Source organism: Rhamphochromis sp. 'chilingali' (genome assembly GCF_963969265.1).
Source record: "Rhamphochromis sp. 'chilingali' genome assembly, chromosome: 17".
Taxonomy (NCBI): Eukaryota; Metazoa; Chordata; class Actinopteri; order Cichliformes; family Cichlidae; genus Rhamphochromis; species Rhamphochromis sp. 'chilingali'.
In genome coordinates this window covers 4,534,844-4,547,926 of record NC_137944.1, presented here as the reverse complement: position 1 = coordinate 4,547,926, position 13,083 = coordinate 4,534,844, and the positions used below count along the sequence as shown (strand labels likewise).

General features: G+C 39.0%; 2 long non-coding RNA genes across 3 annotated transcripts; one reads left to right on the top strand and one right to left on the bottom strand.

The window, feature by feature from the left end:
* Positions 1-4,883: 4,883 nt before the first annotated feature.
* LOC308384161 lies at positions 4,884-7,007 on the top strand. Its single transcript, XR_013969277.1, has 2 exons — positions 4,884-5,597; positions 6,397-7,007. It is a non-coding gene; the product is annotated as an uncharacterized lncRNA (long non-coding RNA).
* LOC308384160 lies at positions 6,694-9,042 on the bottom strand. 2 transcript variants are annotated; one of them, XR_013969275.1, is made up of 4 exons: positions 8,709-9,042; positions 8,145-8,323; positions 7,842-7,923; positions 6,694-7,316 (listed from the first exon to the last, which is right to left on the bottom strand). It is a non-coding gene; the product is annotated as an uncharacterized lncRNA (long non-coding RNA). The 2 variants fall into 2 exon arrangements; XR_013969276.1 differs by having other exon boundaries at positions 8,145-8,285; positions 8,709-9,036.
* Positions 9,043-13,083: the final 4,041 nt, after the last annotated feature.

Genomic DNA, 13,083 nt, shown 5'->3' with positions numbered 1-13,083 from the left:
TTTATTTTGATTTTCTCTAATCCACACGAGGTCCCGGCTCAAAAGCCACAACATAAATATGGAGACGAACACCAGAATGTCAACGCCAAGATGTTTTATCTTAAATTACATAGCAAGTGGGCTGAAATACCTGGTACACCAAGGCAAAGACTAGTGAGCCTCCCTGAAAGCCTGTCTCAGGTGTGCCTTTACCCACACCTGACTAGGTGTGGTCAGTTAGCAACAGCTGGACACTCTTGCACTGCCGCTGCAGAGGGGCGTAACACCTCCACCCTCGAAAGGGTTCCACTAGGACCCCTGAATGAATTAAAAGCCCCTCTGAAGCCTTCTGGTTCTTGATCCCCCAAACCTGAAAGAACAGTAAAAGCTAGCAGAAGCAGAGTGTGTCCAATTTGGAGGTAGTCGGCCTCCATTATTTCATCCCCTTTGTTTGATGTACCTCTACCACTCGCAGCAAAACAGACCCAGAGCATGGTACTGCCACCACCATGCTTGACAGCTGATAGTGTTCTTAGATTCGAACGCCTCACCTTAGTCCTCTATGGATTCTGAGGCCAGATAGAACTTTTGCTTGCATACAGTTATTTGATCTGATAATCTTACTCTGTAGTTGTTTAAAAATGTCTGAAACAGACCCTCTAAACTTGTTTAAATCTCTAATTCTCCTCCTTAGTTCCTCCCTAAGCTACTGTTCTCAGTATTAATCCAGTTAGAGCCGTCAGATCCTCTTCACAGAGGCAAAGAGAATTTACCATTTGTAGTAAGAAGTTAATAGTTCTGGCCTTTTCAAGTTCAGTCATTGTAGAACCTTATTAAAAGATTTACGTGAGTGTATGTATTTATAAATTTGTATGTATAAATTTCACTTTGTGTGGATTAAAGAAAATCAAAATAAATTCAAACTTGTGCACCTAGTTCTTGTCTTTTTAAAGTTATAAAAGATCTATGCTGAGCAATCGTTCCACATTTCAACCAAAGCATTAAAATACCAAATTACCGTGGCATTCATGCCCATGATGAGTGGGTTTAAACTTCTAACCACAGCTGTAAATTTGTGGTTCTGAGGGAGAAATGTCAGCTAGCTGCTGCTTGGGCTGAAGAAGTAGAGTGTAACGTGTTTAAAAGCCTCTGGTGCTCATACAACACTGATGAGACTGGGTCAGTTGACCTTACATGTGACCCTTTGTTGATATAAAAACAGATTAGTGCACCTTGCCGTGTATCTCTTCACTTGCAGTTCCTTTCATCAACACTGGGTGGAGCACACTTACTGTTGTTTTTCAGAACTGGATTAAGCGAAGGTCTCCGAGGCATGGCTGCTTTGTGCCTCAGCTCCCAGGAGTCTTCAACATGCTTAAGCCCCAAACCAAAGGAAGGAGTGTTGATGCCGTATTATCAGCTTTTGTCAGCTTCACAGGGCCTTCAATAGAAAAGTGTGTTTTTGCTCTGGATTAGGTGCCCTGTCTGTATCCACAGCAGTGCTTCCAGAAACAGAAAATCAGCCCAGGCAAATCTGAAATGCCTGCCGAGGAATGTTTATGACATTTTCCTTAACCTCCCCCATATGACCTCGATGTAGTAATAAAGCTGAACATAAGAGGACGCTTGAAAATAATTGACTTTTGAGCTCTGGTTGAAGAAGGTGAAAGAGGTCAAAATGTAGGAGCATTTCAATTGTAAAGAGAGGAGGTGAGACACTGGATTTAGTGTTCAAAAGCCATGAACAGCACAGACAAGGCTGAACAGACAAAAGAAGTGGAGAGGAGGTTAGGACAGAGCGCCCTTAAAACGACAAAGAATATGTCTATGCAGCCTAGAAAAGGCTGCATTCTCACAGGAAATAAACAGAAAACATTAAGAAATAACTCGGGTTGCTGGATGTGGTATATTCATTGCCAGCCAGCCAGAAGCCAAGGGTCTGTCCTCAGCCAGAGCTGAATTAAAACACTTTGACTGGAAAAGCTTCTTGCATAGCTGAATGAACAAGTCTTTCACAAGTCAGTGGTTAGCTGCTTCCACACTTAGCCTGATTTTTTTTTTTTTTCTTTTTGGACAGAAATAGCAGGATAGAGAGAGAGAGGCTGGAGCATAAATTCACGATAAAGTTTCTTTCCTGGCTGTAAAAAGGTGTTTATTTGTAGGAAAAAATACCATAAGTTTAAAAAAAAAAATTATCCTGTAGACTAAATCTTTTAGAATATTGCTCAAAACAAAGCATGTCTACATGTAGCCCACATCTTAACCTATAAGAACTCAAGACTGCTATTATCAGTATTTATTACACTGGATCAAATGACGGTGAAGTTTTCCTCATAAGGAGCATTACAGCATCTTTACAGTTATCGTGTTAATTTGAAGGCCCCAATTTTTGCACTTCTCTTTGCAGCTTTGTTAGAAGCAGCGTAATATGGCTGCTTTTCAACCTGACTGCACTATGACCTAGCACTGCTAGCAGAGGGTGAGCAATGCTAGCTCCAAGCACAGTTTGCTGCTAGCTTGTGTACATGATGGAGCCATTAGCTGGTTATGAGTCAAGTATCTTTGTAGGACAATTTGGCTGGCATAAAACATCCATCTGTAAAAAGATGGATGTTGCTTCTGGGTCTGAAAAGTGCAGAAAGTGCAGAAGCTAGCCTGCTGAGTGTTATCCTGCTGCTAACTTGATCTGTGGCCTCAGTGTACACTTTTCTGGCGGGTTCATGGTCTTACTTGCCATTCTCAAGTTTTGCTCAATCATTTTGTAAATCACAGTCCCCATTAGAGTCAAAGGTGATAGTAAAATGGGGTATGCTTTATGAATGATAAGTTCAGACTGTATAATAATACGGTTGGCTATTTTCTGAGTCAGAGCTAAGCCTAGTTTTTTTTTTTTTTTTTACCTTTTTCAGATTACTCAGATCATTTTGGGCGGCCAAAATGCTCAGCTCAAGGTTTCAAAACATGATTGGGGAATGACGTGGGGGTCTGTCTTTTGTATACAGCCTATGTACACTGGTGACATGCCCATTTAAATTTCAAAAATCAGTCCATTCACATGAATCTAGGTCAGACTTTGTCCCCACTATTCATATCATGAACATAACAAAAGTGACCTCAGTTGGATTTTAATGGAATATCAGCAAGCTCTTGTTTATCTTACCTCCTCAGCTAAGTTTCACTCCATGATTTCCCCCCCTGCAGTGGCTCTGTGGGACACTGTGGGAAGTGTCCACAGACTGAGGGACTGGTGGTCTAAAACTGGTAGTAGATGAGTGGTTTATCTGTTCTTTCTGTGGTTATCTGTTGATGAACTGGTGACCTATGCAGGGTGTAGGACACCTCTCGCCCTAGAATAGGGTCCAGTCTTATTCAGGAACCTGATTTTTAAAAGAAGTTGAAGATATTTTATGTGTGTATGTAATATTTTATTTTAATACTGGCTCCTAAATCCCTGGCTGGGAAGGAAAATTGAAACGTAATTAGTGCAAATTGTACACAGCTTGATAACCTGTTAAATTATATCACATATGCAGTTGAATATGTTTATTTTTTTTTGTTTATTGGAGGCTTTCTGATTAACGTTGTGCTGTTTTGCATTGTGATGGTTTTCAAACATAAGAGTGAAGCTTACACACATTGTATTCACTGTTAACTGTTTCCTACAGAGAGATCCCCGCCTATAGCATTTAATGATGCTGTGAAGCTTCTGTATTTAAAGACTCCTGGGAGCCTTTAAACTCCAAAATTACTCCACTTCTCTACATTCTCTACAGTGGGAAACTGAGCCAAACTGCATTTTAACAAGCCTCGTAAGAAACCCCAGAACAATAGCAATCAAATGCAATTAAAAGCCTGATTAGTTCAGTATTTTGCCAATTCCCAGAAATGCTGTGCGCCTCTCAGAAAAAAAAGCCATTTTTGTCGAGGGGATCAAATGCAAAACAGACTGTACAGGGTGCTTTAAATTACCGTGTTTGATTGAGGAAAGACTTTAATTGAGAAAATTGCATACGTGTGTACTTAATGAAGCCCACGGTCGTCTATTCTCCCTCCCTCACTCCCCATCACTCTTCTTCCCCGCCACCTTCCTGACTTGATTGCTGCTTATCTAGGTCATCTCAGTGTGTTTTAATCACCGCTGGGTTGAGCTAGACCCAGTTAGGTGATGAAGCCCACTTTTTCTTTTCATCAAGGTGGGAAACTTGGTTTATTTCTAGCGCAACATCATTGTTTGTGCTGAGCTCCATCTGGGATGACATCCAGTTTTATCAATAATTCAACATCCATGGCCTAGATTGTTTTTTTGCCTTTGATACTTTCAGATGCTTTACAGGAGATACACGAGCCAATTCTGTTTTGAGCCCTTTATGAATATGTGCTTCAGTCCACATGACAGGATTGACCTCTATCACTGTTGATTTCCCATGTGTGACTCCATGCAAGAACAAGTCACATCTATGAATGGATGTGTGCTTTTGCTGTTCTGCTGCTCTGCTTACAGTAGTGCTGTTCTCCAATAAAATAATTAATTTATGGCAACTTATTTAGGGCTACATACTGAACTTATATAGACAGAAAAAAGTATTGATCCAATACTAATACCAACATGGCTATCATTATTATCGATATTTGGATTGATCTGTCCACCTCTAGTTTACAGCTGTTACACACATATCCTCTTTGTTCTTCCTGAGGTCACACTGCTCTCAGTTTTTAGACGTGCTTCAGATTTCTCTCGGCAGGTATGGAACTCCAAAGTGTTCAAAATTAAATAAATAAATAGGTCAAGATGAAATAAATAACTATGTGAATAAATAAGACACAGATATGTAATGTGAGAATGATATTGTGAAATCATGGAACACATTTTGAAAACAATGCTCATTATTGTGAAATATATTGCATTCTGCTATATAAATTTACTTATTATTGTGAAATATTATTTCATGGTCATTATTTTTCACAATAACAGAGATTATTCCTGAGGCATTTTATTTATTTCCAGCCGTTTTTAGTCCAAAATGACCTTTTTTCAAAGTCAGTCTTTATTTCAAAATCCCGTTTTTCCCGATGGTCTATTTATTTCATAATGCGACTTTTCAGCAGAATGACTTTGTCTGTCAATCAATGTAAGTGGGCTGGACCTTTGCACCTATTGGCTTATCGTTTACCATCGACTAGTTTTCCTGGATACCGGCTCCGCGGACGGCTGCTACAGCTAGCAACAGCGTGCTAGGTCAAAAGTCACGGAGGATGGCGGACTGGTGTGAACTTCAGCCAGTTCTGCTCATTTAAGCAAATCAGAGAGGGATCATTTACCTGTAGATACTGTTTTGAGTCGTTTAGATGATGTTTCTGAAATGTCTGGATGATAATTGCTCTTCAAAATCTTAGCATCGATGACAGCATTGTCGAAGGTTTAAGAGCAATTCAGCACCGTGTTCGTTTGGAATACGCCGAGGAAGAACAGTCTTCAAATGTTGGCCGTCCACGTCTAGAAATCCCGGTGCAGCACTCAGGACTTTAGTGCTGTCCGGGATAACCATCGGGGTAATTGCCGATACGTTTTCTGTGTCTCCGAGCACAATTAGGAGGAAAATGACGGAGGAAGGTCTAAGGTAAGTTTATGCTGTAATTGAGCACCTGTGTGATTCTGTACACAGCATTGTTTAGATGTTGACCTTAATTATGACGTTTGACAATGAATTATTATCGCTTACTTTTTTTTTTGTTACTGTCTAAACTAAGTGGGGCAGCTACGGCTAAAGCTATCGGCGCCATCTCGGCGTTGAGACACGTTTAGCAGTGTTAGCTGTTAGTGTGTTAACTCGGAGACTGGGGTCAGTGGAGCCTGTAGGAACCTTTTACACAGAGAGTAGACCCACCAGCTTTCCACAGTCTACTTACTTATCACATCTTGTTAGACAACAGGGTCATTAGTGCTTTAAATAGTACATAGTTGAATGTTTCATTGCTGTTTGCAGTTGATTGTTCTCTGATAATGCATAACAAGGTTGATGTTAAATAGCGAGTTTATTGAAATGGTTTTGTCTATTTCAGCAGCATTATAGATATCATACTTTCTCTGGTGTCTTCGGCAAAGCTAAAACAAGAATACATTTACATCCTTGGTTCTTTCAGCATTAATTGGAAAACTTTGAGATTTGCTGTGTGTCTCCCAAGCCATTCTTTTTTTATCCCACCTGTCAGGTATAGATGGCAATACTTTAAACAAAGTTAAATTTGTTATACCTGAAGAGAACCAATCCTGACCTAGAATGGGTGAATGAATAATTAGTTGGTAGCCAATGCCTAAGCAACTCACATAGGCCCTGGCAGACTCAATAAGTCCATCTAGGAACAGCTGCAGGAAACACCTCTTCAGTTTAGATTTAAAACATGTGCATGCTCTTTCAGGTTGATGAGGATTATGGTGTGGACTGGACAGGACAACATAATCGCCGCCCATCAAATGAGATCACCATTCCTGAGATTCAGCTCCCAGATGCACTGAATGAACAAGACCCTGCTGTGCTACCAATACTTCAGAATCACTTGTAGAAAGACATTATTACATTTAATCAGTTTCTATGTCAGGAGGATTTTTTTTTTTTTTTTTTTTTTTTAATTTTTACAGCTTTGTAGCTAATACTGACTCAAAACAGCATAACCAATTTCATTTTCAACAAAACAGTGAGTGGCTATAAAACAGGATTTGTTTTATACAGCTGTCACTTTAATGATATTCATTTCTTGGTTGGATATACAGTACATGTCAACTCTGAGCAGATTTAATACAATGAACACAGTACAGTAGTGTAACATCTTAATTCAAATAATTTTTTCTAGAAATTTTTTTTTGTATCAGTAGCGAGTATAAACAAAACATATTGTGTAATTTATAATGTACAGTGAACAACTGATTTTGATATCTGAACTCTTCATCAGTTTATATTAAAAAAGCCATAAATGCACACCTGTACTCTGTATTTTTCACTGTCAAGTGTATTAAAAAGAACTAGAACTCACTAGATTGTCCGTTTCTTTGAACACTGAGTACAGTAATGTGATGCAAGAAATAAGAAATGGTCTAATTTTACCATGTGGTTATGGAATCAATCGTAAACCAGACCAAAACCTGAGTCAGTAGAGTTGAGACACACCTGAATGTCCATTAGAAATGACTCATAGGTACAGTAGTGTGCAGGAAGACGTAGTACTTCAAAACCGGTGGAAGACTTTGGAAGATTGCTGTTGACCACTTCCACAGTCATTTCTCGGCAAGACTTCCCATCCTGTCCAAAACTTGATGAGGGCTTTTTGTTGTGCACAAGATGCTGCAACAGAAGATTGTTTTAAACTATAATGACATCCTATATTCATTATTTTGAATCTTTTACCATAAAAGATGACCACTTACATACAGGGCACCAGACATTTTTGCCCCACTCAAATTGCTGTTGTAGCTTTTATAGATATTTTTATGTTAACAAAGCTAAAAGTAGTCTACATACAATTCTAGTGCAACTGATAATGCCACCACTCTTATGTATTGCATGGAGCAAATAACAAAACAAAATTATACTATAGTGTAGAACTGGGCGATAGAACGATAACGATATGTATTGCGAAATAACTTTTTCTCAATAGAAAAATTTAACTATTGCGATAGACCTCACCGCTCTTGTCCTTTTTATAAAAAAATAAATAAAAATAAATATCGTGATATGAAAAAAATCTCATATCGCCCAGCTCTACTATAGTGTACTTTGTTAATGACCCAAGATCACTGGACTGTATGTAATTTACCAAAGTATAATCAGAGAAAACCAATGGCAAAATACCTATCGCAGCAGACTTACCATTTTCAATGAAGGACCGAAGGTAACCTGCCACTCTGCATTTATCCTCGAGAGCATTCCTCTTCTTCCTCATCTTCATCTTCTGTGGCAGGCCACAGTCATTTTATAGCTTTACTTATCTTGTAGTCTTAAGAGCATCAGCAACATTAGGTGTATTTTTATTAAATGTAACCCAGCTGTTCAACTAACCCACGCATACAAAACAGTATATTGGTGTTTTGTGTCAACAATTAATGTTCATCCTTCATAAATTAACCAAATAGCTTTACTATTCAGATGTTAAAAGATGTGACCTGACCTTACCTCACAACAGGGAGCAGTCTCTGATTCCCTTGGTAAGAAAGGAGGAATGATGTCTGATCTTTCTGTCAGAAGCGGCCATACCATGGTTTCCTTAAGCCCTTTCCTCAGCTGCTTGACTTGACGACTTGTTTGTGTTATGACCTACAACGGTGAGACCAAACCAAAACTGAAGTTGGAGTCTGTAAAGTGACACACACTTTAAATGTTAAATATTTAAAGAACATCCACTATACTAGTAAAAGCATTTTCAAATTATACCCACTTACAAAATCACTACGTTGAACTAAAATTGCTTTCTTTTCTTTCACATAGATTACTTGTCTTCCATATTAGCACAGAAGATAAGCCACTTTAAAACAGTCATGAATAACTATTACCTACAACAATGTAAATAGTAATACAGACATTAACCCAGAAGACAATTATTTTCTCTTACCTAATTTATAGAATTCTTTGCTATGATAAAAAACAGTATTAAAAAAAATCTGTGACTAAACTGTTTAAAAAGCTCATATTTGGCAGACAGACAGACTAACCAAGCAATAATAACATATCGTTACTTACCCTGAACAGCGTTTCGTGGAGTGGAGCTAGCTGTGATAGCGTTAGCATTTGCTAACGTTAACCCTGTGCGGTTGTGATGAGAACTTGGACCAGGGACCACTTCATCTCCAGTACACTGCTGCAATACGCAGACTGAGGTGAAGACGTTCAATCTAAGCGGTTAGCAAGTTCTCTGAGTAACTCAGAAACGGACTTGTTTCCTGCAGCCATGCCCTTCACAAGAATTGATACACCTGTAACGTTATTCGCGCCCAGTGTTTTGCATTTGTCGGTGCCTTAAGTTTATTTTGAGCTGCATACTGCTGCCAGCTGCATAGGAGACGCATTGCACCATTAAACCTAAATCGACAATTCATGTGCTATTACTTATGTCTGAGTAAAGGAGCAACCAATCACACAACTGGCTCCGCCCTGTCTCTCTTGATTGACAGACAAAGTCATTCTGCTGAAAAGTCGCATTATGAAATAAATAGGCCATCGGGAAAAACGGGATTTTGAAATAAAGACTGACTTTGAAAAAAGGTCATTTTGGACTAAAAACGGCTGGAAATAAATAAAATGCCTCAGGAATAATCTCTGTTATTGTGAAAAATAATGACCATGAAATAATATTTCACAATAATAAGTAAATTTATATAGCAGAATGTAATATATTTCACAATAATGAGCATTGTTTTCAAAATGTGTTCCATGATTTCACAATATCATTCTCACATTACATATCTGTGTCTTATTTATTCACATAGTTATTTATTTCATCTTGACCTATTTATTTATTTAATTTTGAACACTTTGGAGTTCCATAGGCAGGCACACTGTCTTCACGCATCCTAATTTTTCATTTGATTGCGAAAGATAAGCTAAAAAAGAAGACCGAGGATGTGTCTCCAGACCACCAATTAAAACTGCACAATAAGGCATGAGACACTGGATACAAAATTACCCAGAGATGTATGGTCACATGTTGAGCCCGCATTGGTTTTGGATCTCCAAGAACCCCCCCCCCCAAAATAAATCTACCCTATCATTAATGCTGCACAGAGGAGAATCACTTGTTGGCTGAGGAGTGGTGTGTGCTCTATCACAGCCGCACAGCGTAAACACAGACAGCGCCACAGGGGGGAACGGAACGACGAACCACGGGAGTGCGAAACTGATCAGGAACAAAGGGCTGCTTTCAAAAAGCAGCATAAATTGATATTTAACAGTGACATCTGACATATGAGTAATAGAATGAGGGGGTTTGTGATGAAAGAATTATTTTCCAAATCTGAAGTTCATAATATATATATATATATATATATATATATATATATATATATATATATATATATATATATATATATATATATATATATATATATATATGTATATATATATATTTTTTTCTTTCATACTTTGTTACTTTTCTTAAATGTTTTGGCCTGTGGTAGACTGGTGGTGTTTGGTTTATGGTTTATTCTCCTGCCTTGTGTGTTCACTGGCCTTTTCATTATGTTCAGTTATTCAGTTGTTTGGACCACAAACAGGGCATATCATGTATGGTGGCATCCACAGATATAAACTTGAGTGTTGCTGGCACATTCAGGTTTGGAATGATTTGGAAAGGTTTTTGTTCAACCAATAAAATTTATGTTGAGCAGGAGTTAACCACAGCAGTTTCTCTTTAAAAAAATATTTTTATTACTGTTTATTTATTTAAATAAATACAAGATACCAAAGATCAGGGTGTTTCACATTAAACATGGGAACAAACATATAAAACCTGTACAGTAAAAAGAATAAATGGGTTGTATGTACCAGTCACGATGTCTTAGCATCTTGTCACATTTTTGTTATATGTACATGGCAGGTAGGATAAGAGGAATCTGCTATGGATGTAACATGTAACACCTTTTTTTTGGAATGGGGTCAAATTGTTCTTAAAGGTTGATTAAATAAACAAATATTAAACATGCAAACCTACCTTATCTGAACAGCTGACAATGAGCTGGCTAAACAACAGCAACAGCTGGTTATAAGATAAGGTCATGCCAGCTAATGTTAGGCTCAAATGTCCTAAAAATTCACATTCTCTTTGATAAACAGTTGTGAGAAACATCATGTGAGAGTTTATCACAAAGTATCTAAGTCCTACAACATCAGATCCACTTCAAAGAAAGTTTCACCAATGCTAGCAAACAGCAGCTAACAGAGGCTAATAGTAGCTAACAGAGGCTAACAGCAGCTAACTGTAGCTAACAGAGACAAACAGCAGCTAACAGTGGAGAACTGCACCTCACAGAGACGAACAGCAGCTAACAGAGGCTAACAGTGCTTACTGACAGTTCAGCTTATCCTCAACAACTCACCGCAGTATCGCTGTCACCAGTCAGATGTGAGATTCTATAAATTATTGAATCCTTTCCAGAGTAAACAGAGTTGGATGCTTGTCACCTGGCACTGACATCTGAGGTAAGAAGTGGACTGACAGCCTTCCGCAGACAGGGAGAAACTTCAGACCCAGTCCAAACAGTAGTAGAAACACGCTGGCTGTCTACAACTATCATGGGCACATGCTACATTTAATTTTTTTGATCTCTCTTGGATGACTAAGATGTGCTGATCCTACGTCAGCCATCATAGCTAGGATTATGCACTTGAATTGGAAGGGGTAAAAAAACAGAGCTCAGTGGATTGCAATTTTCAATCTACTGACAAATACAGGTGATTTAGCATCATGTTTTAGAAAATTGAGCCACTGATTTATTCATAATTCAGTCTTTCCAATTAAGTTTAAAAAAATTGTGGCTATCAAGATAAAAGTCTTGAGGTGTTTGGTTAGGGTTGGTGAGAATAAGTCACCTAGGAGTAAAGTACAATGCTGGGCATCCTCTGCACACGGCCATAATCAACCAGAGGAGTCTGTTCAGTGACAGGTTGTTTCTCCCAAAGTCAAGAATCAACAGACTTAAAAACTCCTTTGTCCCACACGCCATCAAACTGTTTAACTCCTCTCCTGAGGGGAGAGAGAGGGGGACAACTAAGCTGCAGTGCCTTTTCACTGTGCAATAATTTTTGTTAATATCCAACAGTGCAATAGACTTCAGTACTTGAAATGTGCAATTCCCTTGTATTCTTATTCCTATTTATTCTATTTGTCCCTTTTGTATACTCTGTATTTATATATGTGGATATATGGTATATTTCTGCTCACATTCTGTAACTTCTATCGGTGCTGTGCTATTGGAAACTGAATTTCCCGGAGTTTTATCTAATCTAATCTAAGCGATGGTCTGGTCCTCACACATGCCAACATGGTCCAAAGTTCCCAAAAAAACTTCACAAGTCAATGGTTTGTCAGGTGTTGTGTTATGACCCTGTTCCCATGCAACTTAAAAAAGATCATCTTTAATGCTATCTCTTTTTTCACCATCCCCGCCAGCTGCGTTAAACAAGGCCTTCGGACTTTAACGCGAGCCTCTCGGTGAGACTACTAGACGTACACGCTCATCTCATAGTGGCAATATCTCCCACAGCACATGAAGGCAGCCGAGCCCTTTCGTCCTTTCTCCATCTGCTTGTGTTGCCTCGTCTTCTGTCCTGCCGCTGTGCCTTTGTCTGTATGTGGGAGGGTGTTGATGCAGAATTAGTGTGTTAAGGCCACTTTTCCTCAGTGTGCTCTCATTCTGTCAATGCCTTTGGCACTTGATGAGTGCGTGTATGTGTGCATGTCTATGTTTGTGTGGAGTGGGTAGCAGGTGGTGAGCACAGCCACACCTGTTGTTAATGTGATGGGGAATAAAACCTTATATAGAAGACTCCATTTATAGCACAACAAACACATGTGGATCATGATTGTGAGGCAGTTTTATGACACAGGAAAATCAAGGATCATAGTAACGTCTGTGACGTGGCTTACACTCATAACTGCTGTGTGTGTGTGTGCACGTGTGCTTGACTTCATGTGTGCTGTTGTTTCCTTACATTTCTCCTCTTCCTCTCACACTTCACAGTTTAGTTTCTCCGTGGCCGGGAAAATAAATGCGAATCCCTTATTTGAGTAACTTGCTTAAGGGCGCACATGGAAAAGAAAAAAGCAAAAAACACAAAGTTCAAGTTTGATAAAAGAAAATAACACACAGTGCAAGCTGTCTCTCACTTGCACAACTGCACACGCTCTCCCAAACTGTCATGGGGGTTGCGTGCGCATCAGCGTGCGTGAAGCTCAGCTCAGCTCATTAATCTTGTCTTTGTTGTGCCAAGGAAGACCTAATTAGATTACATTACACAGCTTAGTATAAGGGAGCTGAACAGGAAGTCTATCATATGTTGCAATATGGCATGTGCACGCACAACACACACACACACACACACACACACACACACACACACA